Below are 17838 nucleotides of genomic sequence, written 5' to 3'. Positions count from 1 at the left end.
GCCAAAAAGGAACACCCACGGAGCCATAGGTAGGGGAGTCATACCACTACGGTCTCACTGGAGGCTGGGTTCACTGGACGGGTGACCTGCTGTCCGTTTTCTCTGCAACCGACGGACGACTCTCCTCCACTCTCCTCTTCCGCTCTCTTCGGCTCTGCTCGGCTCCTCGGCAGTCCTCCGTAGTCACAGCAGTTATACCAGCGGCCAATTGGCTAACCGGCCACAGCCAACGGTCAATCAGCCACAGCCGACGGCCATTCACCATCCGAGCCAGTACCCCTTCACGTGAGGCCGAGAGCCTGTAAACTACTCTCTGGGGCTCCCCACACGGGGTCTCTGCTCCCGCTCCCTGCACAAGAACACAGGTGTCATGCGGGGCGGCCTGTGGGGTTTCTGCTCCCGCTCCCCACATAAGAACACAGGATGTGGCTAGGCCCAAAAGGAACACCCAGGGAGCCACAGGTAGGGGAGTCATACCACTGTGGTCTCACTGGAGGCTGGGTTCACACGACGTGCGAGCTGCTGTCCGCTTTTCTGCCAACCGACCGACGACTCTCCTCCACTCTCCTCAACTCTGCTCTTGCAGACTCAGCCACGATCTTCTTGCTAGCCCCCATTTTCTGCTAGCGTAGCCACGGCAGTTATATTAGTGGCTCACTGGTTACAGCTGACGGCCAACTAGCCACAGCTGATGGCCGTGCAATCACAGTTGATGGCCATTTACTACCTGAGCCAGCACCTTTCCATGTGAGGCCGAGAGCCTGGAAACTGCTCTCTGGGGCTCTGTCCCCACACATACCTTTCCTGCCTGGACCCTCAAGGACCTCCTGGAAGCATTCTCAGGGGTATAGGTTTGTACTTGAGTCGATGCTAGGGAAAGCCCTGTAAGTAGATGAGTGTGGGGGCAGAGCCCCAGAAAGTAGTTTCCAGGCTCTCGGCCTCACATAGACAGGTGCTGGCTCAGGTAGTAAATGGCCAACTGTGATTGCATGGCCATCAGCTGTGGCTGATTGGCCGTCAGCTGTAGCCAGTTAGCCAATTAGCCGCTAATATAACTGCTGTGGCTACGGAGGAGAGTGGAGGAGAGTGAAAGAGAGTTGTCGGTGGGTTGCAGACAAAAGGGACAGCAGGTTGCACGTCCAGTGAACCCAGCCTCCAGTGAGACCGTAGTGGTATGACTCCCCTACCTATGGCTCCCTGGGTGTTCCTTTTTGGCCTCACCATGTCCTGCGTTCTTGTATGGGGAGCGGGAGCAGAGACCCCACAGGCTTCCCCGCACGACAATGAGGGTGTTAATATGCTTAAAGAGCTAAGATCAGCATCCAGCCTTATATAAACAATAGCTACTGTTATTAAGCAATCTGATTCACTCTGGAGGTGCCCCCAAACCCACCTGGAATTGAAAAGCATGAGCCTGTTAGAAGTAACCATCTTTCCTGAACTTCCATAAATCGGTCTCTGCCAGTCTGATATGATCAATGGAATGAATGTTGCGATGTGTTCTCCACTGATCTAAGACTAAATGTTTTCCACCGATTTATGTCTTTTAAGAAAAAATTAAATTAGAATGGACTTGAAGTTGCTCTCTGTAGAGAAAGTTAGTTATAGCTAACTCTCTGAGAATTATACACAATCATAGGTGTTTGCCAGCTATACTGTGGTGTAGTGTGGTTATCAACACATGCAATGAAGCCACGCTGCCTGGGTTTTACTTCTGCTCCTCCCGTTACTACCTGTGTGACCTTGGGCAACTGATTACCTTCTTTACCTCAGTTTCCTCATCTGTAGAATGGGGAGTAATAAGAGTACCTGCCTCAGAGGGTCATGGTAAGCATTGAATGTGTTCATGTGTGGAGAGCACTTAGCACAGTGCCTGGCATGTAGTTAGGACTACTATGTTGTCACGCTTTGGAGGTGCTGGGTGTCATTGGTAATGTGTTTACCAGTAGAAAGAAGATGGGGTCAGCATTTATCCAGGGCTTTCTTGTTTGAAAACTCTGTGCTTCACCTATGGAAAACCAATGTTATAAATCCAATCTTTCAAAGCTGGTAATTTGGGGGTTGAGTGAATATCAAAGGCTTATCTTAGATGTCCTTTCAAAATATAGCTCCTCCAGTGAATTCTAAATGTGACTCAAATTAAAACATTGATTTCATGGAATGTTTAAGAATATCCTCAGAATTTGTCCTGCCTTTTCTGTATGAACCACATTTCAAAGTAACCTAACAGCCCTAGATGAAGGCTAGTTCTATATTGAAATGGAGGAATTGAATTATGGAGGAAATGCCAGAATTAGGAAATTGCCATTTTGCAGCTTCTAATGAAAAACAAACAGATGGTGGTCATCAATAGATGATAAAATGGTGGTTAATAAGGAACTTCACAACAGAGAGCTCAGGCTATCACCAGCTGAAATTACTGATCAATCGTAGCATCTCTAAAAATGCAAGCTGATCCTATGCACCTCCAGATATGATGTAAAAATGAACAGTCACATCAATGAAGTGTACTTGGAAAAAAATTGGACTCAAGTCAAGTCCAGCCATTAATTCTAAATTCTAGTCTATAGAAAATACAGAGGGGAGAGGGACATGTTAAATGGCATCACAAAAGAGAAATCAGTAAAAGCTAGAATGTGAGACACTTCAGAGAAGCTGACTTGGTTTCTTCAACAAATCAATTACAGTTGACCCTTGAACAACACAGTTGGAACTGAGCAGGTCCAATTACACATGGATGTTTTTCAATATATACAGTAAATGTGTTTTTTCTTCCTTGTGATTTTAACATTTTTGTTTTCTCTAGATTACTTTAATAATACAGTATATAACACATATAACATACAAAACATGTGTTAATCAACTGTTTATGTAATAGGTAAGGCTTCGGGTCACAGTAGGCTGTTAGTATAGTTGGCCCTTTGCATCTGCAGATTCCCAGCTTCCGACTGAAAATACTGTTTTTGATCTGTAGTTGGTTGAAACATGGGGATAAAAAGGGCCAACTGTAGTTAAGTCTTTGGGAAGTCAAGTTACATGGGTTTTCCCTGTACAGGAGGTCTGGGCCCCTAACCCTTGCATTATTCAAAGGTCAATTATACTCTTTTAGATTAATAGTGATTCAAAGAACACTTAAGAGTTGCAACTACAAACACAATGAATGGACTGTTTGGATTCTGATTTGAGCAAACAACTGTAACAATCGTTTTAATAATTGAGAAAATTTAAATGTGGCCTGGTATTAGATGATACTGAGGAATTATAGTTAATTTAGGTAGATGCCATGATGGAATTATAGTTATATAAGAACACATTTCTTTCTTTTTTTCTTTTTTTTTTGAGATTCATGTTGAAGTTTTGAGGAATGAAATGATGAAATGACATGATGTCTGGAATTTCTTTAATATATTTCAGCAAAAGTAAACAGACAGCAACCAAAAAAAAAGCAGGAGGTGGGGAGGGTAGATGAAATAAATATGGCAGAATGTGTTGGTTACTGAAACTAGTGATTGGTACATAGTTTGTGTGTGTGTGTGTGTATTTTCTACTTTTGAGTATGTTTGGAAATTTTCATAATAAAAATTTAAAATGAATCCTAGAGTAAGACATCACCAAAATGAAAATTAAATAAAATTGCATCATTTAATCCTCTTGCACTTCTTCTCCCCCATTATAGGTTGAATTGTGTCCCCTCAAAATTCATATATTGAGGTCCTAATCCCTAGTACCTCACAGTGTGATTATATTTGGAGGTAGGACGTTTAAAGAGGTAATTTAGGTAAAATGAGGCTATATGGGTAGGCCCTAATCCACTAAGACTAGCATCCTTATAAGAAGAGGAGATTAGGACGGACATGGGTACACAGAGGCAAGACCATGTGAAGATACATGGAGAAGACAGCTACCTACTAGCCCAGAAGAGAGGCCTCAGAAGAAACCAACTATGCTGATACTTTGGTCTTGGGCTTCTAGTCTTCAGAACTATGAGAAATAAATTTCTGTTGTTTAAGTTACCCAGTCTGTAGTACTTTGTTATGGTGGCCCCAGCCAACAGATACACTTCCTTTCCTGCTTGGTTTTCTTTATAGCATTTACCACCATCTAACACATTATGTATTTACTTCTTTATTGTGAATCTTCCCCCACTAGAATGTACAAGAGGGCAGTAAATTTGGTCTATTTTGTCAATAGCTGAATCCCAGTACCTATAACAGGGCCTGGCCCATTGAGCACAGTAAGTGCTCAACAAATACAGAGGGTGCCAAAAAAATGTATACATATTTTCAGAAAGGAAAGCATTGTATTAAAATTGTAATACTCAATATATACTGATAATAAAAGATGAATACAAGTCATGGGTATATGTTTTTTTGGCACCCCTGGTATACGGGAAATGTTGAATTGGTGAATGAACATAAATTGGAGGTACTTTATAAGTACCTCCTAGGTTGACAATATCTTTCCAGGGTAAGGATTGTCACCGAGCTTATTCCACCTCTGTCTATCTACTCTGTCCTAAGTCTGTCCCAAACCTCTGTACTTTGCCTGGGGAATGAGCATCTTGGCTGTTTGGCTTGCAGAGAAGCCGCTCTGTATTCTAATCCTTTTCCAGCCTACAGTGTGCCCAAGACCCCTGGTGCATATGTATATGGGGAAATTTGGGAGAGGCTCCAAACTATTCTAGTGTCTGCTCTACAGGGGTTGAAAGAGCAGAGTGTAAGTGAAGCTTTGGAGAGGTGAATATGTAGTTAGGAACTAAAACCATAAAAGCCTATCTGTAGGGGACATTTGTCACATTTCCTGTCTGCACAGCACCTACTGAAAGCCCATTTTGTGGTTGAAGAAAGTCCTGCATCGTGAGCCCCGGCTCCCAAGATAGAACTCTGAAGACATTTACTCAGGCTCCCTTGTAGCTAAAGCACAGGCATATGTGACCTGGGCTCCACCAATCAGACACCACTCCCACATGAGACTTTTCTTTGAAAATGGGTAATGTAAGAATGCCAGCACCATCCAAAATCTATTTTCTGGTGAAGATAATAGAGGAGATTTTTGACAGTGGCAGTGACTAAAAGGTCAAGTTCCTGGTGCAGAAGTACTACTAATGTTGAAGGCAGTGGCAGTTACAGTAAAGTAAGTACCTGGTTCAAGGGTCAACATTACAAATTGAAACATCCAGTGCCTGGTGACGGTGGTACCAGAGCGGTTCTGCAGTATGGCTGTGACTGCTCTTCCTCAAACTGCAGCCCAACCCTTCCAGTCCTGATATCCTGTGAGCCAGCCATTACACTTCGCGTCACTTCCCTTTCTACCTCACCAAAAAATATAAGTGAAAGGAGTGTAGGTTGGTAAACCACAAAACACATGTGTAAGGCATAGCCCTAGAAAGAGAATAAAAATGTGGTAAACTAGACATAACATAAAATTTACTATTTTAACCATTTTAAGTGTACAATTGGTAGCACTGAGCACATTCACAATGTTGGGCAAGCACCACCAGTATCAACTTCCAGGACTTTGAGAATGAAAAATGTTAACATGGATTCGTGTCTTTGAAGGTTCTAGTTTTCGAGGTCACTTTTTTTTTTTTTTAAGAAACCACTATTATTATTATTATTATTATTATTTTAAGATTTTATTGGGGAAGGGGAACAGGACTTTATTGGGGAACAGTGTGTACTTCCAGGCCTTTTTTCCAAGTCAAATTGTTGTCCTTTCAATCTTAGTTGTGGAGGGTGCCGTTCAGCTTCAAGTTGTCCTTTCAGTCATAGTTGTGGAGGGCACAGCTCAGCTCCAGATCCAGTTGCCATTTTCTAGTTGCAGGGGGCACAGCCCACCCTCCCTTGCGGGAGTCAAACCAGCAACCTTGTGGTTGAGAGGACGCACTCCAACTAACTGAGCCATCCGGGAGCTCAGCGGCAGCTCAGCTCAAGGTGCTGTGTTCAATCATAGTTTCAGGGGGCACTGCCCACCATCCCTTGCAGGAGTAGAGGAATCGAACTGGCAACCTTGTGGTTGAGAGCCCGCGCTCCAACCAACTGAGCCATTCGGGACGCAGCTCACTCAAGGTGCCGTGTTCAATCTTAGTTGCAGGGGGCAGAGTCCACCATCCCTTGCGGGACTCAAAGAGTTGAACCAGCAACCTTGTGGTTGAGAGCCCACTGGCCTATGTGGGAATCGAACCTTCGGAGTTAGGAGCATGGGGCTCTAACCGCCTGAGCCACCAGGCTGGCCCCTTGAGGTCACTTTTAATTTAAGTTAACAAGCATTCACTGTCTAAGTTCTACAACGGAAGCGCTATAGCTCTGTCATTTATATATCTGCATTGCCAGCAGCTAGTAGGTGCCTCAAAAATATTCGTTTGAGATAGAAAGGTCAGATGGGATATTCCCTAGTCCAGTACATGTACAGCCTGAATGAGATGTTGACAGGTACCTATGCACACTGTGTGTGGCGGGAAGCTCCTTTAGTGAGAAGAAGTGCTATTACTAAAGGTGTGAAGCAGCAATTCGCAGGCCAGGCGCTCCTGTGCCCTGGGTATTGGGGACAGGAAAAGCTCATGTAAATTTTATTTTTACCTACGATGAAGCTAACAAGTTTGTGAGGGCACATCAGTTAGTTACTGCTTCTTAGAAGCCCAGACAGGCTTTCAGGGATATACTAAAAATTTCTAAGATTTCTAGGAGGAAAATTTGTAATTAAACAATATTTGGTGGTGAATGAGTTAGGGGACCATTCAGTCATCCATTCAACAGTACTTACTGAGCATCTGCTTTGTGCCAAGTTCTTTCCTGGGTACTGAGGTCTCTGCCGCAAACAAAGCAGACACATGCTTCATATCTAGAGCTTATATACTAACAGGGAGAGACAGAAATTAAACATGTCAGATATAAACATGTCTGGTGGGGAAAGTGCTAGAAAGAGAAATAAGGCAGGGTAAGGCTGGAAAGAGTGATTAGAGATGTATGTTTGATACAGTTATCATAGAGGATCTCTGAGAAGGTGACATTTGAGCAGGGACCTGAGGAAAGTGAGGGAGAGTGTCACATAGACATCTACAGCATTCCAGACAGAGGACAGGATGTGCAGAGCTCTGAGGAAGGAGTGTGCTTGGCAGGTCCCAGGAACCACAGGGTGGCCAGGGTGGCCAGAGTGGAGTGACGGGAGAGTTGTGGGCAAGAAGGGCTAAGAAGCAGCAGAGAAGGTATTTTGCTCTGGAATATCCTGAATGAGTATTGCAAGCCATGGCAGATACACCTCCTCAGTCTCAAATGAGAAGTTTTATCAAAAATATTTACCATCCTGTAGGGCAAGGGAGACAAAAGGTGCACCTGCTTTTTCCTCACAGGCTTTTTGATAACTCTCTCTTGAATCCTAGCTATCAGGGTGAATCTCCCTTTTTGTTCTTTGGCTTCCTGGTCTAAGCTGGCTTTTCTGCCGTGAGATGGGAACCATGCGTCTGCCTCTGCAAGCCCCAGCAGCGTCTCTCCTCAGTGCCTGGCATGAGGCCAGCCGTGGTGTCAGTGAGTGGGATGTGAGCCTTATCAATAAGGTAAAGACGTACCTTATTGTGAGAAGAAAAGGAAAGATCCAGCATGGAAAGACAAGGGTGCAGAGAGAACTCCAGGACAAAAAGCCTGTGAAAGTGTGGAGTAATGGAGATGGAAGAACAATATACACCCTCACCCCCCACCTGCTAGGGCCTCTTGAAAATTATTGCTTGTATTTCTGTTTCATAGTTTCCCATTAATTTTTATGATATCAAGAGAAAAGACTGCTACAGCTGAGTAGAGCACTTAATAAACACAGCGGGTACCCATGGTTTCCTCCCTGAGGGGCTCACGCCTGTAGAATGCATCAGATTTGAATCTGGCATATGGAGCCAGACATAGCCATGTATAACCCCTGCACAGCTGAACATCTGATTAAATGAAAGGGGAATGATGCTTTTTTCTTTTTCTTTGATATAAAATTGAAACTATCAGAATTAGCATGGGAAGGGCCGTTCTTTCTGTCTGACAGGTAGTCTCAGCATCCCCAAATTTCCCAGTCTTCCGTAGGCTCATTTTCTTTTTTCTTTCTTTTTTTTTTTTTTTAAAGATTTTATTGGATACCCGAATTTAATAGCCTGAGTCCTTGCTCTGAGTGACTGCAGGAAACCAGTCCCTTCCGAATATTTCTGAAGAGGTTTGGTAAGTGCTTTCCTGCCCTAAGTGTAGCTTTTCACTAACCCCTCACCTCCCACCCCATGTATCTTCCTCTTTTCTGTGTATAACTGTCCCCTCACCCTTTTCATTCTACTACTCTCTCTGTTCTGCTTCGACTCATGTGTGGACAAAACCCCCTCCTTCATTTCCCATGCACCTCCAAAACTGAGCTGGTGTGTGTGGAGGCAGGGGTGAGAGTCAAATATTTAACAACTGCTGTGGCCCAAGGAATGGCCAATCAATCCTAAAGGATCACTGCTGTGTCAGGCATAACCCTTTAGTGTCTGGATCACTGGGAAGGTTAAGAGGTCCTGGGGCTGGGGCCAGGGTACTCAAAGCAATGGTGGTGGGAACTGGGAGAGAAGGCTCCAGGATAGAGGCTATTTACTTTAAATATTTTTATATTTAACACCTGGTATAGTATGTACTCACCAAATAGTCTTGTGCAACTGATTTGCTGAAGGATTAGGCACACTGCTGGGACAACTTAAAATTAGGTCTCAAACATCACTGTAAGCCTATCAGTCATGTCCCATTGGAAGGAGTCCCTCCATGGTGGTCTCTCTCCTTGGGCACCAGCTGGCTGTCATGATTCTGGGGTCTCTTCCTTTAGACCCAAGTTCCTTCTGAAATCTGCTTTCATTCTCAAGTCTACAATTCCTTCCCCACTCAGCTCAAACATTTTTCAGGGAAAACTGAAAATTCCTTCACAAAAAAGACCAAAAATGCTGTCCAAGGAAGTCATAGTCATAATTTTACTTCATTTATGAAGAGCAACTTCAGCCAATTGTCCTCTCAGTTGTGCATAGCCCAAGTACCATTGAATGTTTTCCTCCACAGCAGAGCAGTTCTAACCCTAGAATTAATTCTGCTGCCATCCCCCAGAGCAAGGGGTAAAATTTGCAGCCATATTTTTAAATAGCATTTTGGGTTTTCTACCTTAGACATGGGAAGAACTTGGCAGTGCTCGGTAGAAAATAGAGGTAGAACAAGTGATATTTTTGTCCATCACTCCTTCGTCACACCTCTTAATACGTAGTTATAACTTTATTGAAGAAATGGATTCATTCATTCATCTGTTCAACAAATATATGTTGAGAGTCAACTATGTGCTAGGCACTATGCTAGTTTGGGGAAATAGGAGAAAACAAAACAAAACAGAAAACAAAGGTCCCTAATCTTGTGGAACTTATATTTTAGTGGGGGAATCAGCAATCACCAAATAAGTAAAATACAGAGTATGTGAAGTAGCAATAAATACTAAGAAGCTAAACAGCAGAAAGATGAATAGGTAGTATTGGGGGATTTTAGACAGATAATTTGATTTTGGAGATAGAGATTTTGTGCGATTTTAGATAGAGAACTAGAGACGAGGTCTTGGAGAAGGTGACATGAGTAAAACCCTGAAAGAAGGGAAAGGTGAACTGTGCTGATATCTGGGGGAGGGATGGGGAACAGAAACCCATTACCACATGACAAGTAAAACCAATGACATTGAGAAACCCCACTTTGTAATAATCATTGGATTGAAATATGGACAAGCACTCTATGTGATTCCTTGGTTTTCTCTTTCATTGAATAAGAATGAGTTTTTGTGTGTGTTTTTTAATTTTTTTAAAGATGGAACTACTTTTCCTCATTTCAGTGATTTTTGGCAATCATCACACTTTCCCTTTCATCTCACTAAGCTATAAGAGTAAATAGCTCCAGTAACAGTAGGGTCAGATTATTACACTTATGGTTTGTTTATGGCAGGAAATAAAACCAAGTTGACATTTATTCTTTTGGTATTTTTCCCAGTAAATCAATCATGGATGGTAAATCAATTGTGGGCTGCTTTTATGTACCTGAACCAGGTACAGCTGTTTTAAATAAGTTCACATTGAAATAATAGAATAATGAATGTTTGCTCTTACATTTCCAGAGCATATCTGCGTTGGGCAATTTTGTCAGCCTAGAAGCTCTAACTGTTGCCTGTAATCATTTAGATTTAGGCTGATAGGAGCCTGTGAGAAGTGATTAATTGTGTAGAGGATTTCAAGGTTGAAAAACAATTCTGTTCTCTAGCAGCTCGTGTTCCTTTCACATCTTATTTTTTGTGTGTTTGGAGATGGTATTCTTAATGATAAGGTCCTTAAATATGGCTTGAGCAAAAAAGCCCAGTGCCTGTTTGGTGATCTGTGGTTACTGTCACAGTTATTGGTGGACAATGTTGCTGTAAGGTGCTCCACCTCTGTCTTGTATGTCCTTCAGGAGGGTCATCTTTGGAAGGAGTGGCCAGGCCATTCTCAATAGCCATGTACCTGGACTGGTCAACCAGTCTACCTCCTTTCTTTTCAGTCATGCCCTCCAAGCAGTGTGATTAAATTACCTGCCAGAGGAAAGTATGGGCTGAATGGATAATCCTGGAAAAAATCCTGGTAAAACTCACACATTAAAAGAACTGAGTTCTAATTCCAGTTTCCTCATTTACTTGGGTGAATCATTTCATTTCTCTGAGCCATGGATTCCCCATTTGTAAAATGGGAAGAATGATACCAATTGTGGGGACAGAGTCCCAGAGAGCAGTTTCCAGGCTCTTGGCCTCACGTGGAAAGGTGCTGGTTCCCAGTTAGCCACTAGCCACTAATATAACTGCCGTGGCTACGCAGGCAGGTTGGTTGGTTGGCAGAGAAGCAGATGGCAGATTGTACATCATCTGGCTCCGGCTTCCTGTGTCTCCAACCCAGCCGCCAGTGAGACTATAGTGGTATGACCCGCCTATCTGTGTCTCCGTGGATATTCCTTTTTGGCCTCACCATATCCCATGTTTTTGTGTGAGGAACGGGAGTTGAGACCCTGTATGACACCAATCTCATAGGGATGTGGTGTCAATTAAATGAAATAATGTATATAAAATATCTCACATGATGCCCAGCTTGGAGTAAATCATGGGCACTAATATTTGAGTCATTTTGAAGATCCAATGAGACAACAGTTGTGGAGGTATTTTGTCCTTTGTAAAGAATCATCAACACCATCACTATCACCACCATCATCACCACCACCATCATCACCACCATCACCACCACCATCATCATCACAACCATCACCACCATCATCACCACCACCATCATCGTCACAACCATCACCACCACTATTATCATCACCACCATCATCACCACCACCGTCATCGTCACAACCATCACCACCATCATCACCACTATTATCATCACCACCATCACCACCATCATCACCACCACCATCATCATCAAACCATCACCACCATCATCACCACTATTGTCATCACCATCATCACCACCACCATCATCATCACAACCATCACCACCATCATCATCACCACCATCATCACTACCATCACCAACATTGCCATTGCCACCACCGCCACCATTTCCACTGCCACCACCATCACCATCTTCAAGGATCCTTGTCTTCCCTACATAATTATAAACACTTTTTCAACTTAACACAGTGCTTAGTATCCACAGGACATGTAAGTCATGTTGTTTGCTATAGTCTGCTATAGTGAAGGACATGAGATTAAAACCAGAAGTCTTGTGTTCTAGTTGCACTTCTCCACTAGATCTTTATGTGACCTTAAAGAAGTCACCTAAATTCTCTGAGCCTTACTTGGTCATCTGTAAAATGGGAAAGTTAGACTCCCAAATGTCCATAGTGCTCAAAAAATTTAAAACCACATGTAAAGTGAAGGCAACATTTGGAACTGTAGGTAGAGATTTCTGTGAAATGGGAAACTAAAGAGGTTTCCATTTCAGCCCTGGCTTCCTTTTTCTACCTACCTTCAGCCTCACCCTGAAGGTGAGCCAGCCAGAAGATCTTTCAGAAATAAACACTTGATTATGTCTTTTGGCTGCTTAGAATTTGTTAGTGACTTCCCATTGCCTTCTGAATGAAATCTCAATTCTGTGGCATGGCATGTTAAGGGCAGCTTGTAACCATGAAACATTGGAAACAACATATATGTTCCCTAATGAGGAAATAAGTAAAAATCAAACTAGAAAATCTTAATAGTTACAATATTATTCACAAGTTAAAATAATATTGTCAAGACTAAGTCATAACATGAAAAGTGCTTATACTGAAGTAAGTTTGTAAATACAAGACAAAGTATTTTACATGTAGTATGATTATAACTATGCTAATCAAGATAAAATAGCTTATGTTTTAAAAAAGACTGAATTTTAAAAACCCAACATATGAATAATCATTAAGAGTAATTTTTCTTCCTTTGTAACTCAACTATATTTTGCAATTATTTTCTTTAATGAGAGCATATTATTTTTTAAAAATTATTTTCGCTGTGTTTCTTATTTCAAAAGTAAAGTATGTTCATTTTAGAAACTTCAGAAAATTCAGCTAAGAAAATAATTACCTGTACTCACCACTTCTCAGGAATAACCACTGTTAAAGCCTCTATTCTTATTTTTTTATACATGTATGTATACATGTACATGTATATATACACAAGAATACATACACAGAGTGCCAAAAAAATGTATACACATTTTAAGAAAGGAAAACTTTATACAATAGTAATACTCAATATACACCGATAACAAAAGATGAATACAAGTCACGTTTGACTCCTGCAGTTATAAGAGGTGCTCAAAGTGTTACCATGAGCAGAGACACTACTGATCACGGCGAATTACTGCTTCAGCAACGTTGACCAAAGTGTCCACTTGTATACGTTTTTTTGGCACCCCCGGTATATGTATACATACACATGAGAATATATACAAATAAGAATATATATTCTTATGTATGTATATATACTTCATTAAATATACGTACACAAGAATAAAAATATAAAAGAGGTTTTAACAGTGGTTATATATACGTGTGTGTGTGTGTGTGTGCGTGTGTGTGTGTGAATTATAAAAATTCTGATACCTAGAGTGAGCAGTATTCTTCACAGAGTCTCTGAATGAGGCTCACTCCGTCCTGGGTGTAACACGTCTTACATAAGGGCTACTCGCACTTTCTACCCTAGGATGGCAGCCCCCTTTTCTACCTCCAGGATTCACACGGTGGAAAGTGCTTCTAGGTCCCAGGAGAGGAAAACTGCTTTCAACTTGAGAAGTTTCGTTGCCTTCTTATTCTCATTTCACTCTGAGTGCTCAGAATCTAATCGCATTTTACTCTCAGTGTTAGAACTCAGTGTTAGTCAAAGATATTTAATCATCTGTAACACTGAGATCCTGACCATCTTCATGAGCCCTATTTCTTAGGGTTTCTAACTAGGTGGCACCCACTGTTCCTATGGCAGGGGGAAATGGAAAGTGAATGTAGGATGAAGCTGTCTTCTTTGGGCCCGGCCTCCGTGGTCTGCAGCTGGGTAACTGGAGACATGAATCAAGAGTGTCAACACACTCACTTGTACCCAGAAAGATAGTTTCATCAAAATTAGAACCTGGTAGGGAGACTTTATGGAAACTTAGCCCACTCACCAAGCCTGATCCTACGGGAACCCAGCTGTGGGACTTGCCCAACCAAACAGTGAAACAAGTTGATTAATTCAACAACCACTTGAACGGTGACCATATAGGTGTGCCAGGTGCCAGGGGTATGATTGTTGTCAAGGCAGCAAGATCCCTTCTGATAGTGGAGATGCCCCATCCTCTCAAAAAGAGAGGGAACCTCTGAGGAGTCAGTTATGTGATGGGGCAGCAAGGAGGGTTTTCCAGGCAGAGGCTAGGACATGTGGAAAGGTGGGGAACAGATTGGTATGCTTAAGGAATTAAAATAAGACCAGTGCAGCTTCAGAGCAGTGACCAGGAAGTGGCAAAGGATGAGGTGGAATTCCCAGGGGATTGAAGGCCATGGTGAACAGTGTGGATTTGTTCTCAGGCCAGTAGAACACTGGAAGGAATTTAAATACAAAAGAGACATGAGGTTGGACTTTGGCCAGTTTGGTTTCCCTTTCACTCCTCTCCCAGGTGTCCATTCCCCCTGCACCTGCTTTATCCCTCACCATATTCTCAGCCCCTCTCAAATCCCTTGATTTCTCAGGTAACTTGCAATCATAAGAGGCAAATGTATGTAATATACTGCTGTAAAGGGAGTCAAGGCCTTCAGACAAGGGCTGGTTATTTGAGTACAGAAATGTAGGCATTGGCCAGGGGTAGGAGAGAGTTGATGGAACATTCTTTAATGATGGACTGTTTTTCCAACTCTGATCGCACACTTTACAAGGGTCAGATTAGTCTCAAAGGAAGCCAAGCAAGCCCCTGGTGTAGGCTTTCCTCAGGGGGGATCCCAGCGCCACCCCTATGTAGAGGGCAGGATTAGAATCCCAGGGTCTTAACAACAGAAGGGATCCTGGAGTTCCCCTGAGCCATAGCTCACATCACCCTGGTTCCCAGGGAGCAGGCTCAAACTACTTCCTTCATTATTATTAGATTTGAATAACTGGCATCTCATCATGTTTTCCATCTTTTGATCACCTTCTAAGAGGAGCTAATGAATAAGAAAAAGCTAGCAGGGTCCAGGTAACCCACAATTAGACTCCCCATCTTGGTGTCATCAAAAGTGGTCTGGGTTCCATTGGCATGAGAAATAACCCTAAACCTTGAAAGATTGAGCTGAAATTCATGGCATTATCTCTCTCTTAGTCTTCTCATACAAGGTTTTTTTTTTCCCCCCAATATATCTTAAAGTTTCCTCCAAATCTTTGAAATCTTACCACGCGCCTGCTAGAATGTATCTTTTGAATTATGGAAACTTTAATGCAATAAAGCAATCATCTGTTGCCTGTAGATGGAGTCAAGTATTATCTGGTAGATCTCAGATCCCCCAGGTGTATCTCTCTTTCTCTCCCCCACACACCCCTCAGTCTCCCTTCAAAACATCAGCCTCAACTTGGCACCGCGGGACTCCTTAAGTCACCTGTGTCAACCGTTCAGCTCTGGCTGACCCATTTCCTGTCCCAGCCTGCCGAGGCTAGAAGGGTGATGTTCCATCTGCTCTGTAAAAAGTTAAATGTCATCCTCTGATGTTTACTTACTTTGAAGTTTCCTGGCCATGGTATGTGGGGAAACTTTTCTATCTCCTTCAGACTCCTCCTCACCCCCTCTTCTTTGTGCAAACAGGCCCCTCTTGTTGTGATTGCACATTTCTGCCCTTACACCCTTTCAGTTGTGGGGTTTCTTATTGTCTTACTAACAAAAATAGCAACAACACTTACCCAGGACTTAACTATGAGTCAGACACTCTTCTAAGCACATTTTGATAGAGTAACTCATTTAACCCTCACAACAAGCATTTGAGGTGGTTGCAATCATTAATCCTATTTTACAAACAAGGAAACTGAGACACTGAGAGGTTAAGGAATCTGTCCAAAGTTACCAGCTACCGAGAGGCAGAATCTGTGCTCTTAACCACTGGGATTTTACTCCTCTGTCTCTCATTCCCTTCTTTGACACCTGCTTCCTGTGCAACTGCATTCAACCAACACTTACTACTCTGTGCAAAGTACTGTGTCAGGCAGGCGCTTAGGATTCAGGGATGGAGACTCTGAAACCCTTGCCTCCAATATAGTTGAGGAGACACGTGGTCACACAACCTAGAGTGTGCTGGCTGTGGAAGGGGAGGCCTAGACCAGGGGCATAGGACTTGAAGGTCAATTTGGAGCCTGCGACCATATCTGGAACACTGAAGTGGGTGTATGTGATAATGCTGTAAACAGTAAGCCTTTCTTCCACTGTCAGATGTTTTGTTTGCTTCTTTCTGTCTGAGAAGGTTTGAAACTTCAATTCTTTTGCATTTTACTCCAAGAGAGCAGTTTTTGAATTTAGCTCTGCATTAAAATCACCTGTAGTGGCAGTGGCTGGCTGGTTTTCCTCTTATGCGGTTGACCCATTACTCAGTGCCCCTTAAACTTAACGGTGGCATGTGCTGGAGTCTGGCTGAAGAAAAGGGGGTAAAAGCAATGTCAGCCACCTCCAAGCCTGGCCCAGAAAACCTCCCTCGAAATCCTCCTTCCCCTCCTTCTGTCTCCCAGGGTCCAGTGGAGGACTTGGGACTATTCCAAAGTACATCTGGGTTAGAGAGTCACTAAGCCAATACATTTGCTTTCATCGCTGCCTTGTTACCCTTGATCCAGCGAGGTCACCAGGTTTGATGTTTCTTGAGGGGCTTTGTTTTCCTCCTTTAACTTTTCTGGATTTAGCTGTGAGCAGGTGAGAGCTGTGGGTCTCTGAGGCCCTCACAAGCACCGGAGCCATCAGAAGGAAGCAATTTCTTCTCCCTTAGGACTGGGGCATATCATACAGTATAGAGGGCGAGACACTGAGAATGAGCCCACCCAGAATAACACAAATAATAAATATAAAAAAAATATCATTTTGATAGAATTCAATAAACATAAATGCTTACATCTTGGAATACAGTAATATTTGAGCATCTAGTATGTATGAAGCACACCACATGCAGTATGTCATGTAATCCCAACCACAGCCCTAGGAGACAGGCGTTATTATTACCTTATTATACAGATTAAGGAACAGAGAAGTGAAATTATTGGCCCAGGGTCACATGATAAAGAAGAAGATGAACCAGGATTGAAAGGCCATTTGACACCCAGGCCCATAGGACTAACCCCGACTTGCAGGGTCTTCACATAGCTGCCCAGGCCCCCAGACCCACTTCCACCACCACCTGGCCCAATGCCTCTCTCAGTGGCTCTTTTTCAATCCAGACTTGGATGCACTCCCCTTGCGCACCACTTACCGCACTTTCTATAATTATAATTTAGTCAATTTGAGCAAAGCCGCCAGACCTGGTGATTCTCCCTAGTTTTCTCCACATAGTTTGAGACTCCCCATCACCATGGCCACAAAATCTTGGACGAAACTGGATCCCTGGAAATAAGGAAATGCAGGAACTAAGGGAAGTGCTGTGATGATTCACGAGGCTGGTAAGTGGTTCCCTCAGGCGGCACGCTCCCCTCTTGCCCAAATTCTCACCAGCTTTACCCTCCCCCATTCAGGGCCATTTTAGCCATTAAGTACCCTCAAGGACCTACAGAAATGTTTAAAACTCTTCTAAAAAAATCACTGAGAACTCCAAAGTAGGAAAGCTATAAATTGAAATTAATGAAGGTTTGATTAAATGCCTATTAAAAATATCACACTAAACTTTATGAATAGTTAAATTTGGAATTCATAAAAAATTCAGGTTGCTTGAAAACAATAGAACTTGCTTTTCTTACTGTGCAAAGATTTTCTAGTTTACGTAATGATTATTGAAAAATCATGGCCAGTAGTAAATTGGATGTACATTGTAGGTGTATCATTTCGAAAGAGGAATTATAAAAGTCATATCATTTTTACAGCCCAAATAACAAATAGAATTTGTTCACATTGGCCAAATATTGACTACCTGAGGTGTAGATGCTTTCTAATGCTTGACATGATGTGGGGTGGAGGCTCCAAAAGGAAGAATTCCTTAAACCCCTTGGAATCATACCACCTTCCCAAACCTTGAGAAATTTCAGTGTAGGCAAGAAACAGAGCCAGATGCAAGAGATAAAGGGTGGTGCTGGTGGGGGCACCCCTCAGTCTAGGCGGATTGGGGCCCAAGAGGGGAAACAGCGATTTTGAATAAAACG

The sequence above is a fragment of the Rhinolophus sinicus genome, linkage group LG12, assembly GCF_036562045.2.
Source record: "Rhinolophus sinicus isolate RSC01 linkage group LG12, ASM3656204v1, whole genome shotgun sequence".
Taxonomy (NCBI): domain Eukaryota; kingdom Metazoa; phylum Chordata; class Mammalia; order Chiroptera; family Rhinolophidae; genus Rhinolophus; species Rhinolophus sinicus.
This window is presented reverse-complemented; position numbering follows the sequence as displayed.